The sequence below is a fragment of the Pristiophorus japonicus genome, unplaced genomic scaffold, assembly GCF_044704955.1.
Source record: "Pristiophorus japonicus isolate sPriJap1 unplaced genomic scaffold, sPriJap1.hap1 HAP1_SCAFFOLD_613, whole genome shotgun sequence".
Classification (NCBI taxonomy): Eukaryota; Metazoa; Chordata; class Chondrichthyes; family Pristiophoridae; genus Pristiophorus; species Pristiophorus japonicus.
The window spans coordinates 105,170-121,868 of NW_027254524.1; the positions used below are offsets into that span (position 1 = coordinate 105,170).

General features: G+C 47.5%; 1 protein-coding gene across 1 annotated transcript in view; it reads left to right on the forward strand.

The window, feature by feature from the left end:
* LOC139255579 (spectrin beta chain, non-erythrocytic 5-like) overlaps window positions 1–16,699 on the forward strand; it is a gene marked incomplete at its 3' end in the record, with an annotated part of 292,546 nt that overhangs the window by 93,662 nt on the left and 182,185 nt on the right. The window lies entirely within an intron of this gene.

Below are 16,699 nucleotides of genomic sequence, written 5' to 3' on the forward strand. Positions count from 1 at the left end.
GTGTATAACAGGACTGAGTGTCCCAGCACTGTGTGTATAACAGGACTGAGTGTCCCAACACTGTGTGTATAACAGGACTGAGTGTCCCAGCACTGGCTGTGTGTATATCAGGACTGAGGGTCCCAGCACTGACTGTGTGAAAAACAGTAATGAGTGTCCCAACACTGTGTGTATCACAGGACTTAATGTCCCAGCACTGACTGTGTGTATAACAGGACTGAGTGTCCCAGCACTGTGTGTATAACAGGACTGAGTGTCCCAGGACTGAGTGTCCCAGCAATGACTGTGTGTATAACAGAACTGAGTGTCCCAGCACTGACTGTGTGTATAACAGGACTGAGTGTCCCAGCACTGACTGTGTGTATAACAGGACTGAGTGTCCCAGCACTGACTGTGTAACAGGACTGAGTGTCCCAGCACTGTGTGTCTAAAAGGACTGAGTGTCACAGCACTGTGTGTGTAACAGGACTAAGTGTCCCAGCACTGTGTGTATAACAGGACTGTGTGTCCAGCACTGTGTGTATAACAGGACTGAGTGTCCCAGCACTGACTGTGTGTATAACAGGACTGAATGTCCCAGCACTGGCTGTGTGTATATCAGGATTTAATGTCCCAGCACTAACTATGTGTATAACAGAACTAAATATCCCAGCACTATATATATAACAGGACTGAGTGTCCCAGCACTGTGTGTATAACAGGAATGAGTGTCCCAGCAATGACCGTGTGTATAACAGAACTGAGTGTCCTATCACTGACTGTGTGTATAACACGACTGAGTGTCCCAGCATTGTGTGTAAACAGGACTTCATGTCCCAGCACTAACTGTGTGTATAACAAAACTGAATATCCCAACACTAACTATATACAACAAAACTAAATATCCTAACACTATGTATGTAACAAAACTTAACATCCCAGCACTGACTGAGTGTATAACAGGACTGAGTGTCCCAGCATTGTGTGTGTAATAGGACTTAACGTCCCAGCACTGACTGTGTGTATAACAGGACTGAGTGTCCCAGCACTGTGTGTATAACAGGACTGAGTGTCCCAGCACTGTGTGTATAACAGGACTGAGTGTCCCAGCACTGTGTGTATAACAGGACTGAGAGTCCCAGCACTGTGTGTATAACAGGACTGAGTGTCCCAGCACTGACTGTGTGTCTAACAGTACTGAGTGTTCCAGCACTGTTTGTATAGCAGGACTGAGTGTCCCAGCACTGTGTGTGTATAACAGGACTGAGTGTCCCAGCACTGTGTGTGTAACAGGACTGAGTGTCCCAGCACTGTGTGTCTAACAGGACTGAGTGTCCCAGCACTGTGTGTATAACAGGACTGAGTGTCCCAGCACTGTTTGTATAGCAGGACTGAGTGTCCCAGCACTGTGTGTGTATCAGGACTGAGTGTCCCAGCACTGTGTGTATAACAGGACTGAGTGTCCCAGCACTGGCTGTGTGTATATCAGGACTGAGGGTCCCAGCACTGACTGTGTGTATAACAGAAATGAGTGTCCTAACACTGTGTGTATCACAGGACTTAATGTCCCAGCACTGACTGTGTGTATAACAGGACTGAGTGTCCCAGCACTGTGTGTATAACAGGACTGAGTGTCCCAGCACTGTGTGTGTAACAGGACTGAGTGTCCCAGCACTGTGTGTCTAACAGGACTAAGTGTCCCAGCACTTTGTGTATAACAGGACTGTGTGTCCCGGCACTGTGTGTATAACAGGACTGAGTGTCCCAGCACTGACTGTGTGTATAACAGGACTGAGTGTCCCAGCACTCTGTGTATAACAGGACTGTGTGTCCCAACGCTGTGTGTATAACAGGACTGAGTGTCCCAGCACTGTGTGTCTAACAGGACTAAGTGTCCCAGCACTTTGTGTATAACAGGACTGTGTGTCCCGGCACTGTGTGTATAACAGGACTGAGTGTCCCAGCACTGACTGTGTGTATAACAGGACTGAGTGTCCCAGCACTCTGTGTATAACAGGACTGTGTGTCCCAACGCTGTGTGTATAACAGGACTGAATGTCCCAGCACTGGCTGTGTGTATATTAGGACTTAATGTCCCAGCACTAACTATGTGTATAACAGAACTAAATATCCCAGCACTATATATATAACATGACTGAGTGTCCCAGCACTGTGTGTATAACAGGAATGACTGTCCCAGCAATGACCGTGTGTATAACAGAACTGAGTGTCCCATCACTGACTGTGTGTATAACACGACTGAGTGTCCCAGCATTGTGTGTATAACAGGACTTCATGTCCCAGCACTAACTGTGTGTATAACAAAACTGAATATCCCAACACTAACTATATACAACAACACTAAATATCCCAACACTATGTATGTAACAAAACTTAACATCCCAGCACTGACTGTGTGTATAACAGGACTGAGTGTCCCAGCACTGTGTGTATAACAGGACTGAGTGTCCCAGCACTGTGTGTATAACTGGACTGAGAGTCCCAGCACTGTGTGTCTAACAGGACTAAGTGTCCCAGCACTTTGTGTATAACATGACTGTGTGTCCCAGCACTGTGTGTATAACAGGACTGACTGTCCCAGCACTGACTGTGTGTATAACAGGACTGTGTGTATAACAGGACTGAGTGTCCCAGCACTGTGTGTATAACAGGACTGAGTGTCCCAACACTGTGTGTATAACAGGACTGAGTGTCCCAGCACTGTTTGTATAGCAGGACTGAGTGTCCCAGCACTGTGTGTGTATCAGGACTGAGTGTCCCAGCACTGTGTGTATAACAGGACTGAGTGTCCCAGCACTGGCTGTGTGTATATCAGGACTGAGGGTCCCAGCACTGACTGTGTGTATAACAGAAATGAGTGTCCTAACACTGTGTGTATCACAGGACTTAATGTCCCAGCACTGACTGTGTGTATAACAGGACTGAGTGTCCCAGCACTGTGTGTATAACAGGACTGAGTGTCCCAGCACTGTGTGTGTAACAGGACTGAGTGTCCCAGCACTGTGTGTCTAACAGGACTAAGTGTCCCAGCACTTTGTGTATAACAGGACTGTGTGTCCCGGCACTGTGTGTATAACAGGACTGAGTGTCCCAGCACTGACTGTGTGTATAACAGGACTGAGTGTCCCAGCACTCTGTGTATAACAGGACTGTGTGTCCCAACGCTGTGTGTATAACAGGACTGAGTGTCCCAGCACTGACTGTGTGTATAACAGGACTGAATGTCCCAACACTGTGTGTACAACAGGACTGAGTGTCCCAGCACTGTGTGGATAACAGGACTGAGTGTCCCAGCATTGTGTGAATAACAGGACTGCATGTCCCAACACTGTGTGTATAACAGGACTGAGTGTCCCAGCACTGACTGTGTGTATAACAGGACTGAGTGTCCCAGCACTGTGTGTATAACAGGACTGAGTGTCCCAGCACTGACTGTGTGTCTAACAGTACTGAGTGTTCCAGCACTGTTTGTATAGCAGGACTGAGTGTCCCAGCACTGTGTGCATAACAGGACTGAGTGTCCCAGCACTGTGTGTATAACAAGACTGAGTGTCCCAGCACTGTGTGTGTAACAGGACTGAGTGTCCCAGCACTGTGTGTCTAAAAGGACTGAGTGTCCCAGCACTGTGTGTATAACAGGACTGAGTGTCCCAGCACTGACTGTGTGTCTAACAGTACTGAGTGTTCCAGCACTGTTTGTATAGCAGGACTGAGTGTCCCAGCACTGTGTGTGTATAACAGGACTGAGTGTCCCAGCACTGTGTGTGTAACAGGACTGAGTGTCCCAGCACTGTGTGTCTAACAGGACTGAGTGTCCCAGCACTGTGTGTATAACAGGACTGAGTGTCCCAGCACTGTTTGTATAGCAGGACTGAGTGTCCCAGCACTGTGTGTGTATCAGGACTGAGTGTCCCAGCACTGTGTGTATAACAGGACTGAGTGTCCCAGCACTGGCTGTGTGTATATCAGGACTGAGGGTCCCAGCACTGACTGTGTGTATAACAGAAATGAGTGTCCTAACACTGTGTGTATCACAGGACTTAATGTCCCAGCACTGACTGTGTGTATAACAGGACTGAGTGTCCCAGCACTGTGTGTATAACAGGACTGAGTGTCCCAGCACTGTGTGTGTAACAGGACTGAGTGTCCCAGCACTGTGTGTCTAACAGGACTAAGTGTCCCAGCACTTTGTGTATAACAGGACTGTGTGTCCCGGCACTGTGTGTATAACAGGACTGAGTGTCCCAGCACTGACTGTGTGTATAACAGGACTGAGTGTCCCAGCACTCTGTGTATAACAGGACTGTGTGTCCCAACGCTGTGTGTATAACAGGACTGAGTGTCCCAGCACTGTGTGTCTAACAGGACTAAGTGTCCCAGCACTTTGTGTATAACAGGACTGTGTGTCCCGGCACTGTGTGTATAACAGGACTGAGTGTCCCAGCACTGACTGTGTGTATAACAGGACTGAGTGTCCCAGCACTCTGTGTATAACAGGACTGTGTGTCCCAACGCTGTGTGTATAACAGGACTGAATGTCCCAGCACTGGCTGTGTGTATATTAGGACTTAATGTCCCAGCACTAACTATGTGTATAACAGAACTAAATATCCCAGCACTATATATATAACATGACTGAGTGTCCCAGCACTGTGTGTATAACAGGAATGACTGTCCCAGCAATGACCGTGTGTATAACAGAACTGAGTGTCCCATCACTGACTGTGTGTATAACACGACTGAGTGTCCCAGCATTGTGTGTATAACAGGACTTCATGTCCCAGCACTAACTGTGTGTATAACAAAACTGAATATCCCAACACTAACTATATACAACAACACTAAATATCCCAACACTATGTATGTAACAAAACTTAACATCCCAGCACTGACTGTGTGTATAACAGGACTGAGTGTCCCAGCACTGTGTGTATAACAGGACTGAGTGTCCCAGCACTGTGTGTATAACTGGACTGAGAGTCCCAGCACTGTGTGTCTAACAGGACTAAGTGTCCCAGCACTTTGTGTATAACATGACTGTGTGTCCCAGCACTGTGTGTATAACAGGACTGACTGTCCCAGCACTGACTGTGTGTATAACAGGACTGTGTGTATAACAGGACTGAGTGTCCCAGCACTGTGTGTATAACAGGACTGAGTGTCCCAACACTGTGTGTATAACAGGACTGAGTGTCCCAGCACTGGCTGTGTGTATATCAGGACTGAGGGTCCCAGCACTGACTGTGTGTATAACAGTAATGAGTGTCCCAACACTGTGTGTATCACAGGACTTAATGTCCCAGCACTGACTGTGTGTATAACAGGACTGAGTGTCCCAGCACTGTGTGTATAACAGGACTGAGTGTCCCAGGACTGAGTGTCCCAGCAATGACTGTGTGTATAACAGAACTGAGTGTCCCATCACTGACTGTGTGTATAACACGACTGAGTGTCCCAGCATTGTGTGTATAACAGGACTTAATGTCCCAGCACTGACTGTGTGTATAACAGGACTGAGTGTCCCAGCACTGTCTGTGTGTATAACAGGACTGAGTGTCCCAGCACTGACTGTGTAACAGGACTGAGTGTCCCAGCACTGTGTGTCTCAAAGGACTGAGTGTCACAGCACTGTGTGTGTAACAGGACTAAGTGTCCCAGCACTGTGTGTATAACAGGACTGTGTGTCCAGCACTGTGTGTATAACAGGACTGAGTGTCCCAGCACTGACTGTGTGTATAACAGGACTGAATGTCCCAACACTGTGTGTACAACAGGACTGAGTGTCCCAGCACTGTGTGGATAACAGGACTGAGTGTCCCAGCATTGTGTGAATAACAGGACTGCATGTCCCAACACTGTGTGTATAACAGGACTGAGTGTCCCAGCACTGACTGTGTGTATAACAGGACTGAGTGTCCCAGCACTGTGTGTATAACAGGACTGAGTGTCCCAGCACTGACTGTGTGTCTAACAGTACTGAGTGTTCCAGCACTGTTTGTATAGCAGGACTGAGTGTCCCAGCACTGTGTGCATAACAGGACTGAGTGTCCCAGCACTGTGTGTATAACAAGACTGAGTGTCCCAGCACTGTGTGTGTAACAGGACTGAGTGTCCCAGCACTGTGTGTATAACAGGACTGAGTGTTCCAGCACTGTTTGTATAGCAGGACTGAGTGTCCCAGCACTGTGTGTGTATAACAGGACTGAGTGTCCCAGCACTGTGTGTCTAACAGGACTGAGTGTCCCAGCACTGTGTGTCTAACAGGACTGAGTGTCCCAGCACTGTGTGTAAAACAGGACTGAGTGTCCCAGCACTGTTTGTATAGCAGGACTGAGTGTCCCAGCACTGACTGTGTGTATAACAGGACTGAGTGTCCCAGCACTGTGTGTATAACAGGACTGAGTGTCCCAGCACTGTGTGTATAACAGGACTGAGTGTCCAAGCAATGACTGTGTGTATAACAGAACTGAGTGTCCCATCACTGACTGTGTGTATAACACGACTGAGTGTCCCAGCATTGTGTGTATAACAGGACTTATTGTCCCAGCACTGACTGTGTGTATAACAGGACTGAGTGTCCCAGCACTGTGTGTGTAACAGGACTGAGTGTCCCAGCACTGTGTGTATAACAGAAATGAGTATCACAGTGCTTAATGTCCCAGCACTGACTGTGTGCATAACAGGACTGAGTGTCCCAGCACTGTGTGTATAACAGGACTGAGTGTCCCAGCACTGTGTGTATAACAGGACTGAGTGTCCCAGCACTGTGTGTGTAACAGGACTGAGTGTCCCAGCACTGTGTGTCTAACAGGACTAAGTGTCCCAGCACTTTGTGTATAACAGGACTGAGTGTCCCAGCACTGTGTGTATAACAGGACTGAGTGTCCCAGCACTGACTGTGTGTATAACAGGACTGAGTGTCCCAGCACTCTGTGTATAACAGGACTGTGTGTCCCAACGCTGTGTGTATAACAGGACTGAATGTCCCAGCACTGGCTGTGTGTATATTAGGACTTAATGTCCCAGCACTAACTATGTGTATAACAGAACTAAATATCCCAGCACTATATATATAACAAGACTGAGTGTCCCAGCACTGTGTGTATAACAGGAATGAGTGTCCCAGCAATGACCGTGTGTATAACAGAACTGAGTGTCCCATCACTGACTGTGTGTATAACACGACTGAGTGTCCCAGCATTGTGTGTATAACAGGACTTCATGTCCCAGCACTAACTGTGTGTATAACAAAACTGAATATCCCAACACTAACTATATACAACAACACTAAATATCCCAACACTATGTATGTAACAAAACTTAACATCCCAGCACTGACTGTGTGTATAACAGGACTGAGTGTCCCAGCACTGTGTGTATAACAGGACTGAGTGTCCCAGCACTGTGTGTATAACAGGACTGAGAGTCCCAGCACTGTGTGTATAACAGGACTGAGAGTCCCAGCACTGTGTGTCTAACAGGACTAAGTGTCCCAGCACTTTGTGTATAACATGACTGTGTGTCCCAGCACTGTGTGTATAACAGGACTGACTGTCCCAGCACTGACTGTGTGTATAACAGGACTGTGTGTATAACAGGACTGAGTGTCCCAGCACTGTGTGTATAACAGGACTGAGTGTCCCAACACTGTGTGTATAACAGGACTGAGTGTCCCAGCACTGGCTGTGTGTATATCAGGACTGAGGGTCCCAGCACTGACTGTGTGAAAAACAGTAATGAGTGTCCCAACACTGTGTGTATCACAGGACTTAATGTCCCAGCACTGACTGTGTGTATAACAGGACTGAGTGTCCCAGCACTGTGTGTATAACAGGACTGAGTGTCCCAGGACTGAGTGTCCCAGCAATGACTGTGTGTATAACAGAACTGAGTGTCCCAGCACTGACTGTGTGTATAACAGGACTGAGTGTCCCAGCACTGACTGTGTGTATAACAGGACTGAGTGTCCCAGCACTGACTGTGTAACAGGACTGAGTGTCCCAGCACTGTGTGTCTAAAAGGACTGAGTGTCACAGCACTGTGTGTGTAACAGGACTAAGTGTCCCAGCACTGTGTGTATAACAGGACTGTGTGTCCAGCACTGTGTGTATAACAGGACTGAGTGTCCCAGCACTGACTGTGTGTATAACAGGACTGAATGTCCCAGCACTGGCTGTGTGTATATCAGGATTTAATGTCCCAGCACTAACTATGTGTATAACAGAACTAAATATCCCAGCACTATATATATAACAGGACTGAGTGTCCCAGCACTGTGTGTATAACAGGAATGAGTGTCCCAGCAATGACCGTGTGTATAACAGAACTGAGTGTCCTATCACTGACTGTGTGTATAACACGACTGAGTGTCCCAGCATTGTGTGTAAACAGGACTTCATGTCCCAGCACTAACTGTGTGTATAACAAAACTGAATATCCCAACACTAACTATATACAACAAAACTAAATATCCTAACACTATGTATGTAACAAAACTTAACATCCCAGCACTGACTGAGTGTATAACAGGACTGAGTGTCCCAGCATTGTGTGTGTAATAGGACTTAACGTCCCAGCACTGACTGTGTGTATAACAGGACTGAGTGTCCCAGCACTGTGTGTATAACAGGACTGAGTGTCCCAGCACTGTGTGTATAACAGGACTGAGTGTCCCAGCACTGTGTGTATAACAGGACTGAGAGTCCCAGCACTGTGTGTCTAACAGGACTAAGTGTCCCAGCACTGTGTGTATAACAGGACTGACTGTCCCAGCACTGACTGTGTGTATATCAGGACTGAGGGTCCGAGCACTGACTGTGTGTATAACAGTAATGAGTGTCCCAACACTGTGTGTATCACAGGACTTAATGTCCCAGCACTGACTGTGTGTATAACAGGACTGAGTGTCCCAGCACTGTGTGTATAACAGGACTGAGTTTCTCAGGACTGAGTGTCCCAGCAATGACTGTGTGTATAACAGAACTGAGTGTCCCATCACTGACTGTGTGTATAACACGACTGAGTGTCCCAGCATTGTGTGTATAACAGGACTTAATGTCCCAGCACTGACTGTGTGTATAACAGGACTGAGTGTCCCAGCACTGACTGTGTGTGTAACAGGACTGAGTGTCCCAGCACTGACTGTGTAACAGGACTGAGTGTCCCAGCACTGTGTGTCTAAAAGGACTGAGTGTCACAGCACTGTGTGTGTAACAGGACTAAGTGTCCCAGCACTGTGTGTATAACAGGACTGTGTGTCCAGCACTGTGTGTTTCACAGGACTGTGTGTCCAGCACTGTGTGTATAACAGGACTGAGTGTCCCAGCACTGTGTGTATAATAGGACTGAGTGTCCCAGCACTGTGTGGATAACAGGACTGAGTGTCCCAGCATTGTGTGAATAACAGGACTGCATGTCCCAACACTGTGTGTATAACAGGACTGAGTGTCCCAGCACTGACTGTGTGTACAACAGGACTGAGTGTCCCAGCACTGTGTGGATAACAGGACTGAGTGTCCCAGCATTGTGTGAATAACAGGACTGCATGTCCCAACACTGTGTGTATAACAGGACTGAGTGTCCCAGCACTGACTGTGTGTATAACAGGACTGAGTGTCCCAGCACTGTGTGTATAACAGGACTGAGTGTCCCAGCACTATGTGTATAACAGGACTGAGTGTCCCAGCACTGACTGTGTGTCTAACAGTACTGAGTGTTCCAGCACTGTTTGTATAGCAGGACTGAGTGTCCCAGCACTGTGTGTGTATAACAGGACTGAGTGTCCCAGCACTGTGTGTGTAACAGGACTGAGTGTCCCAGCACTGTGTGTCTAACAGGACTGAGTGTCCCAGCACTGTGTGTATAACAGGACTGAGTGTCCCAGCACTGTGTGTATAACAGGACTGAGTGTCCCAGCACTGTTTGTATAGCAGGACTGAGTGTCCCAGCACTGTGTGTGTATCAGGACTGAGTGTCCCAGCACTGTGTGTATAACAGGACTGAGTGCCCCAACACTGTGTGTATAACAGGACTGAGTGTCCCAGCACTGGCTGTGTGTATATCAGGACTGAGGGTCCCAGCACTGACTGTGTGTATAACAGAAATGAGTGTCCCAACACTGTGTGTATCACAGGACTTAATGTCCCAGCACTGACTGTGTGTATAACAGGACTGAGTGTCCCAGCACTGTGTGTATAACAGGACTGAGTGTCCCAGCAATGACTGTGTGTATAACAGGACTGAGTGTCCCATCACTGACTGTGTGTATAACACGACTGAGTGTCCCAGCATTGTGTGTATAACAGGACTTAATGTCCCAGCACTGACTGTGTGTATAACAGGACTGAGTGTCCCAGCACTGTGTGTATAACAGGACTGAGTGTCCCAGCACTGTGTGTATAACAGAAATGAGTATCCCAACACTGTGTGTATCACAGGACTTAATGTCCCAGCACTGACTGTGTGTATAACAGGACTGAGTGTCCCAGCACTGTGTGTATAACAGGACTGAGTGTCCCAGCACTGTGTGTATAACAGGACTGAGTGTCCCAGCACTGTGTGTGTAACAGGACTGAGTGTCCCAGCACTGTGTGTCTAACAGGACTAAGTGTCCCAGCACTTTGTGTATGACAGGACTGTGTGTCCCAGCACTGTGTGTATAACAGGACTGAGTGTCCCAGCACTGACTGTGTGTATAACAGGACTGAGTGTCCCAGCACTGACTGTGTGTATAACAGGACTGAGTGTCCCAGCACTGTGTGTATAACAGGACTGAGTGTCCCAGCACTGTGTGTATAACAGGACTGAGTATCCCAGCACTGTGTGTATAACAGGACTGAGAGTCCCAGCACTGACTGTGTGTATAACAGGACTGAGTGTCCCAGCACTGTGTGTATAACAGGACTGAGTGTCCCAGCACTGTGTGTATAACAGGACTGAGTGTCCCAGCACTGACTGTGTGTATAACAGGACTGAGTGTCCCAGCACTGTGTGTATAACAGGACTGAGTGTCCCAGCACTGTGTGTATAACAGGACTGAGTGTCCCAGCACTGACTGTGTGTCTAACAGTACTGAGTGTTCCAGCACTGTTTGTATAGCAGGACTGAGTGTCCCAGCACTGTGTGCATAACAGGACTGAGTGTCCCAGCACTGTGTGTATAACAAGACTGAGTGTCCCAGCACTGTGTGTGTAACAGGACTGAGTGTCCCAGCACTGTGTGTATAACAGGACTGAGTGTTCCAGCACTGTTTGTATAGCAGGACTGAGTGTCCCAGCACTGTGTGTGTATAACAGGACTGAGTGTCCCAGCACTGTGTGTCTAACAGGACTGAGTGTCCCAGCACTGTGTGTCTAACAGGACTGAGTGTCCCAGCACTGTGTGTAAAACAGGACTGAGTGTCCCAGCACTGTTTGTATAGCAGGACTGAGTGTCCCAGCACTGACTGTGTGTATAACAGGACTGAGTGTCCCAGCACTGTGTGTATAACAGGACTGAGTGTCCCAGCACTGTGTGTATAACAGGACTGAGTGTCCAAGCAATGACTGTGTGTATAACACGACTGAGTGTCCCAGCATTGTGTGTATAACAGGACTGAGGGTCCCAGCACTGACTGTGTGTATAACAGGACTTAATGTCCCAGCACTGACTGTGTGTATAACTGGACTGAGTGTCCCAGCACTGTGTGTATAACAGGACTGAGGGTCCCAGCACTGACTGTGTGTATAACAGAAATGAGTGTCCCAACACTGTGTGTATCACAGGACTTAATGTCCCAGCACTGACTGTGTGTACAACAGGACTGAGTGTCCCAGCACTGTGTGTATAACAGGACTGAGTGTCCCAGCACTGTGTGTATAACAGGACTGAGTGTCCCAGCAATGACTGTGTGTATAACAGAACTGAGTGTCCCATCACTGACTGTGTGTATAACACGACTGAGTGTCCCAGCATTGTGTGTATAACAGGACTTAATGTCCTAGCACTGACTGTGTGTATCACAGGACTTAATGTCCCAGCACTGACTGTGTGTATAACAGGACTGAGTGTCCCAGCACTCTGTGTATAACAGGACTGTGTGTCCCAACGCTGTGTGTATAACAGGACTGAATGTCCCAGCACTGGCTGTGTGTATATCAGGACTTAATGTCCCAGCACTAACTATGTGTATAACAGAACTAAATATCCCAGCACTATATATATAACAGGACTGAGTGTCCCAGCACTGTGTTTATAACAGGAATGAGTGTCCCAGCAATGACCGAGTGTATAACAGAACTGAGTGTCCCATCACTGACTGTGTGTATAACACGACTGAGTGTCCCAGCATTGTGTGTACAACAGGACTTCATGTCCCAGCACTAACTGTGTGTATAACAAAACTGAATATCCCAACACTAACTATATACAACAAAACTAAATATCCCAACACTATGTATGTAACAAAACTTAACATCCCAGCACTGACTGTGTGTATAACAGGACTGTGTGTATAACAGGACTGAGTGTCCCAGCACTGTGTGTATAACAGGACTGACTGTCCCAGCACTGACTGTGTGTATAACAGGACTGTGTGTATAACAGGACTGAGTGTCCCAACACTGTGTGTATAACAGGACTGAGTGTCCCAGCACTGGCTGTGTGTATATCAGGACTGAGGGTCCCAGCACTGACTGTGTGTATAACAGTAATGAGTGTCCCAACACTGTGTGTATCACAGGACTTAATGTCCCAGCACTGACTGTGTGTATAACAGGACTGAGTGTCCCAGCACTGTGTGTGTAACAGGACTGAGTGTCCCAGCACTGTGTGTCTAACAGGACTAAGTGTCCCAGCACTTTGTGTATAACAGGACTGTGTGTCCCAGCACTGTGTGTATAACAGGACTGAGTGTCCCAGCACTGACTGTGTGTATAACAGGACTGAGTGTCCCAGCACTCTGTGTATAACAGGACTGTGTGTCCCAACGCTGTGTGTATAACAGGACTGAATGTCCCAGCACTGGCTGTGTGTATATCAGGACTTAATGTCCCAGCACTAACTATGTGTATAACAGAACTAAATATCCCAGCACTATATATATAACAGGACTGAGTGTCCCAGCACTGTGTGTATAACAGGAATGAGTGTCCCAGCAATGACCGTGTGTATAACAGAACTGAGTGTACCATCACTGACTGTGTGTATAACACGACTGAGTGTCCCAGCATTGTGTGTATAACAGGACTTCATGTCCCAGCACTAACTGTGTGTATAACAAAACTGAATATCCCAACACTAACTATATACAACAAAACTAAATATCCCAACACTATGTATGTAACAAAACTTAACATCCCAGCACTGACTGTGTGTATAACAGGACTGTGTGTATAACAGGACTGAGTGTCCCAGCACTGTGTGTATAACAGGACTGACTGTCCCAGCACTGACTGTGTGTATAACAGGACTGTGTGTATAACAGGACTGAGTGTCCCAGCACTGTGTGTATAACAGGACTGAGTGTCCCAACACTGTGTGTATAACAGGACTGAGTGTCCCAGCACTGGCTGTGTGTATATCAGGACTGAGTGTCCCAGCACTGTGTGTATAACAGGACTGAGTGTCCCAGGACTGAGTGTCCCAGCAATGACTGTGTGTATAACAGAACTGAGTGTCCCATCACTGACTGTGTGTATAACACGACTGAGTGTCCCAGCATTGTGTGTATAACAGGACTTAATGTCCCAGCACTGACTGTGTGTATAACAGGACTGAGTGTCCCAGCACTGACAGTGTGTATAACAGGACTGAGTGTCCCAGCACTGACTGTGTAACAGGACTGAGTGTCCCAGCACTGTGTGTCTAAAAGGACTGAGTGTCACAGCACTGTGTGTATAACAGGACTGTGTGTCCAGCACTGTGTGTATAACAGGACTGAATGTCCCAGCACTGTGTGTATAACAGGACTGAGTGTCCCAGCACTGACTGTGTGTCTAACAGTACTGAGTGTTCCAGCACTGTTTGTATAGCAGGACTGAGTGTCCCAGCACTGTGTGTGTATCAGGATTGAGTGTCCCAGCACTGTGTGTATAACAGGACTGAGTGTCCCAGCACTGTTTGTATAGCAGGACTGAGTGTCCCAGCACTGTGTGTGTATCAGGATTGAGTGTCCCAGCACTGTGTGTATAACTGGATTGAGTGTCCCAGCACTGTGTGTGTAACAGGACTGAGTGTCCCAGCACTGTGTGTCTAACAGGACTGAGTGTCCCAGCACTGTGTGTATAACAGGACTGAGTGTCCCAGCACTGTGTGTGTATCAGGATTGAGTGTCCCAGCACTGTGTGTATAACAGGACTGAGTGTCCCAGCACGGTGTGTATAACAGGACTGAGTGTCCCAACACTGTGTGTATAACAGGACTGAGTGTCCCAGCACTGGCTGTGTGTATATCAGGACTGAGGGTCCCAGCACTGTGTGTATAACAGGACTGAGTGTCCCAGCACTGTGTGTCTAAAAGGACTGAGTGTCACAGCACTGTGTGTATAACAGGACTGTGTGTCCAGCACTGTGTGTATAACAGGACTGAATGTCCCAGCACTGTGTGTATAACAGGACTGAGTGTCCCAGCACTGACTGTGTGTCTAACAGTACTGAGTGTTCCAGCACTGTTTGTATAGCAGGACTGAGTGTCCCAGCACTGTGTGTGTATCAGGATTGAGTGTCCCAGCACTGTGTGTATAACAGGACTGAGTGTCCCAGCACTGTTTGTATAGCAAGACTGAGTGTCCCAGCACTGTGTGTGTATCAGGATTGAGTGTCCCAGCACTGTGTGTATAACTGGATTGAGTGTCCCAGCACTGTGTGTGTAACAGGACTGAGTGTCCCAGCACTGTGTGTCTAACAGGACTGAGTGTCCCAGCACTGTGTGTATAACAGTACTGAGTGTCCCAGCACTGTGTGTGTATCAGGATTGAGTGTCCCAGCACTGTGTGTATAACAGGACTGAGTGTCCCAGCACTGTGTGTATAACAGAAATGAGTGTCCCAGCATTGTGTGTATAACAGGACTTAATGTCCCAGCACTGACTGTGTGTATAACAGGACTGAGTGTCCCAGCACTGTGTGTATAACAGGACTGAGTGTCCCAGCACTGTGTGTATAACAGAAATGAGTATCCCAACACTGTGTGTATCACAGGACTTAATGTCCCAGCACTGACTGTGTGTATAACAGGACTGAGTGTCCCAGCATTGTGTGTATAACAGGATTGAGTGTCCCAGCACTGTGTGTATAACAGGACTGAGTGTCCCAGCACTGTTTGTATAGCAGGACTGAGTGTCCCAGCACTGTGTGTATAACAGGCTTGAGTGTCCCAGCACTGTGTGTGTAACAGGACTGAGTGTCCCAGGACTGAGTGTCCCAGCAATGACTGTGTGTATAACAGAACTGAGTGTCCCAGCACTGACTGTGTGTATAACAGGACTGAGTGTCCCAGCACTGACTGTGTGTATAACAGGACTGAGTGTCCCAGCACTGACTGTGTAACAGGACTGAGTGTCCCAGCACAGTGTCTAAAAGGACTGAGTGTCACAGCACTGTGTGTGTAACAGGACTAAGTGTCCCAGCACTGTGTGTATAACAGGACTGTGTGTCCAGCACTGTGTGTATAACAGGACTGAGTGTCCCAGCACTGACTGTGTGTATAACAGGACTGAATGTCCCAGCACTGGCTATGTGTATATCAGGATTTAATGTCCCAGCACTAACTATGTGTATAACAGAACTAAATATCCCAGCACTATATATATAACAGGACTGAGTGTCCCAGCACTGTGTGTATAACAGGAATGAGTGTCCCAGCAATGACCGTGTGTATAACAGAACTGAGTGTCCTATCACTGACTGTGTGTATAACACGACTGAGTGTCCCAGCATTGTGTGTAAACAGGACTTCATGTCCCAGCACTAACTGTGTGTATAACAAAACTGAATATCCCAACACTAACTATATACAACAAAACTAAATATCCTAACACTATGTATGTAACAAAACTTAACATCCCAGCACTGACTGTGTGTATAACAGGACTGAGTGTCCCAGCATTGTGTGTGTAATAGGACTTAACGTCCCAGCACTGACTGTGTGTATAACAGGACTGAGTGTCCCAGCACTGTGTGTATAACAGGACTGAGTGTCCCAGCACTGTGTGTATAACAGGACTGAGAGTCCCAGCACTGTGTGTCTAACAGGACTAAGTGTCCCAGCACTGTGTGTATAACAGGACTGACTGTCCCAGCACTGACTGTGTGTATATCAGGACTGAGGGTCCGAGCACTGACTGTGTGTATAACAGTAATGAGTGTCCCAACACTGTGTGTATCACAGGACTTAATGTCCCAGCACTGACTGTGTGTATAACAGGACTGAGTGTCCCAGCACTGTGTGTATAACAGGACTGAGTTTCTCAGGACTGAGTGTCCCAGCAATGACTGTGTGTATAACAGAACTGAGTGTCCCATCACTGACTGTGTGTATAACACGACTGAGTGTCCCAGCATTGTGTGTATAACAGGACTTAATGTCCCAGCACTGACTGTGTGTATAACAGGACTGAGTGTCCCAGCACTGACTGTGTGTGTAACAGGACTGAGTGTCCCAGCACTGACTGTGTAACAGGACTGAGTGTCCCAGCACTGTGTGTCTAAAAGGACTGAGTGTCA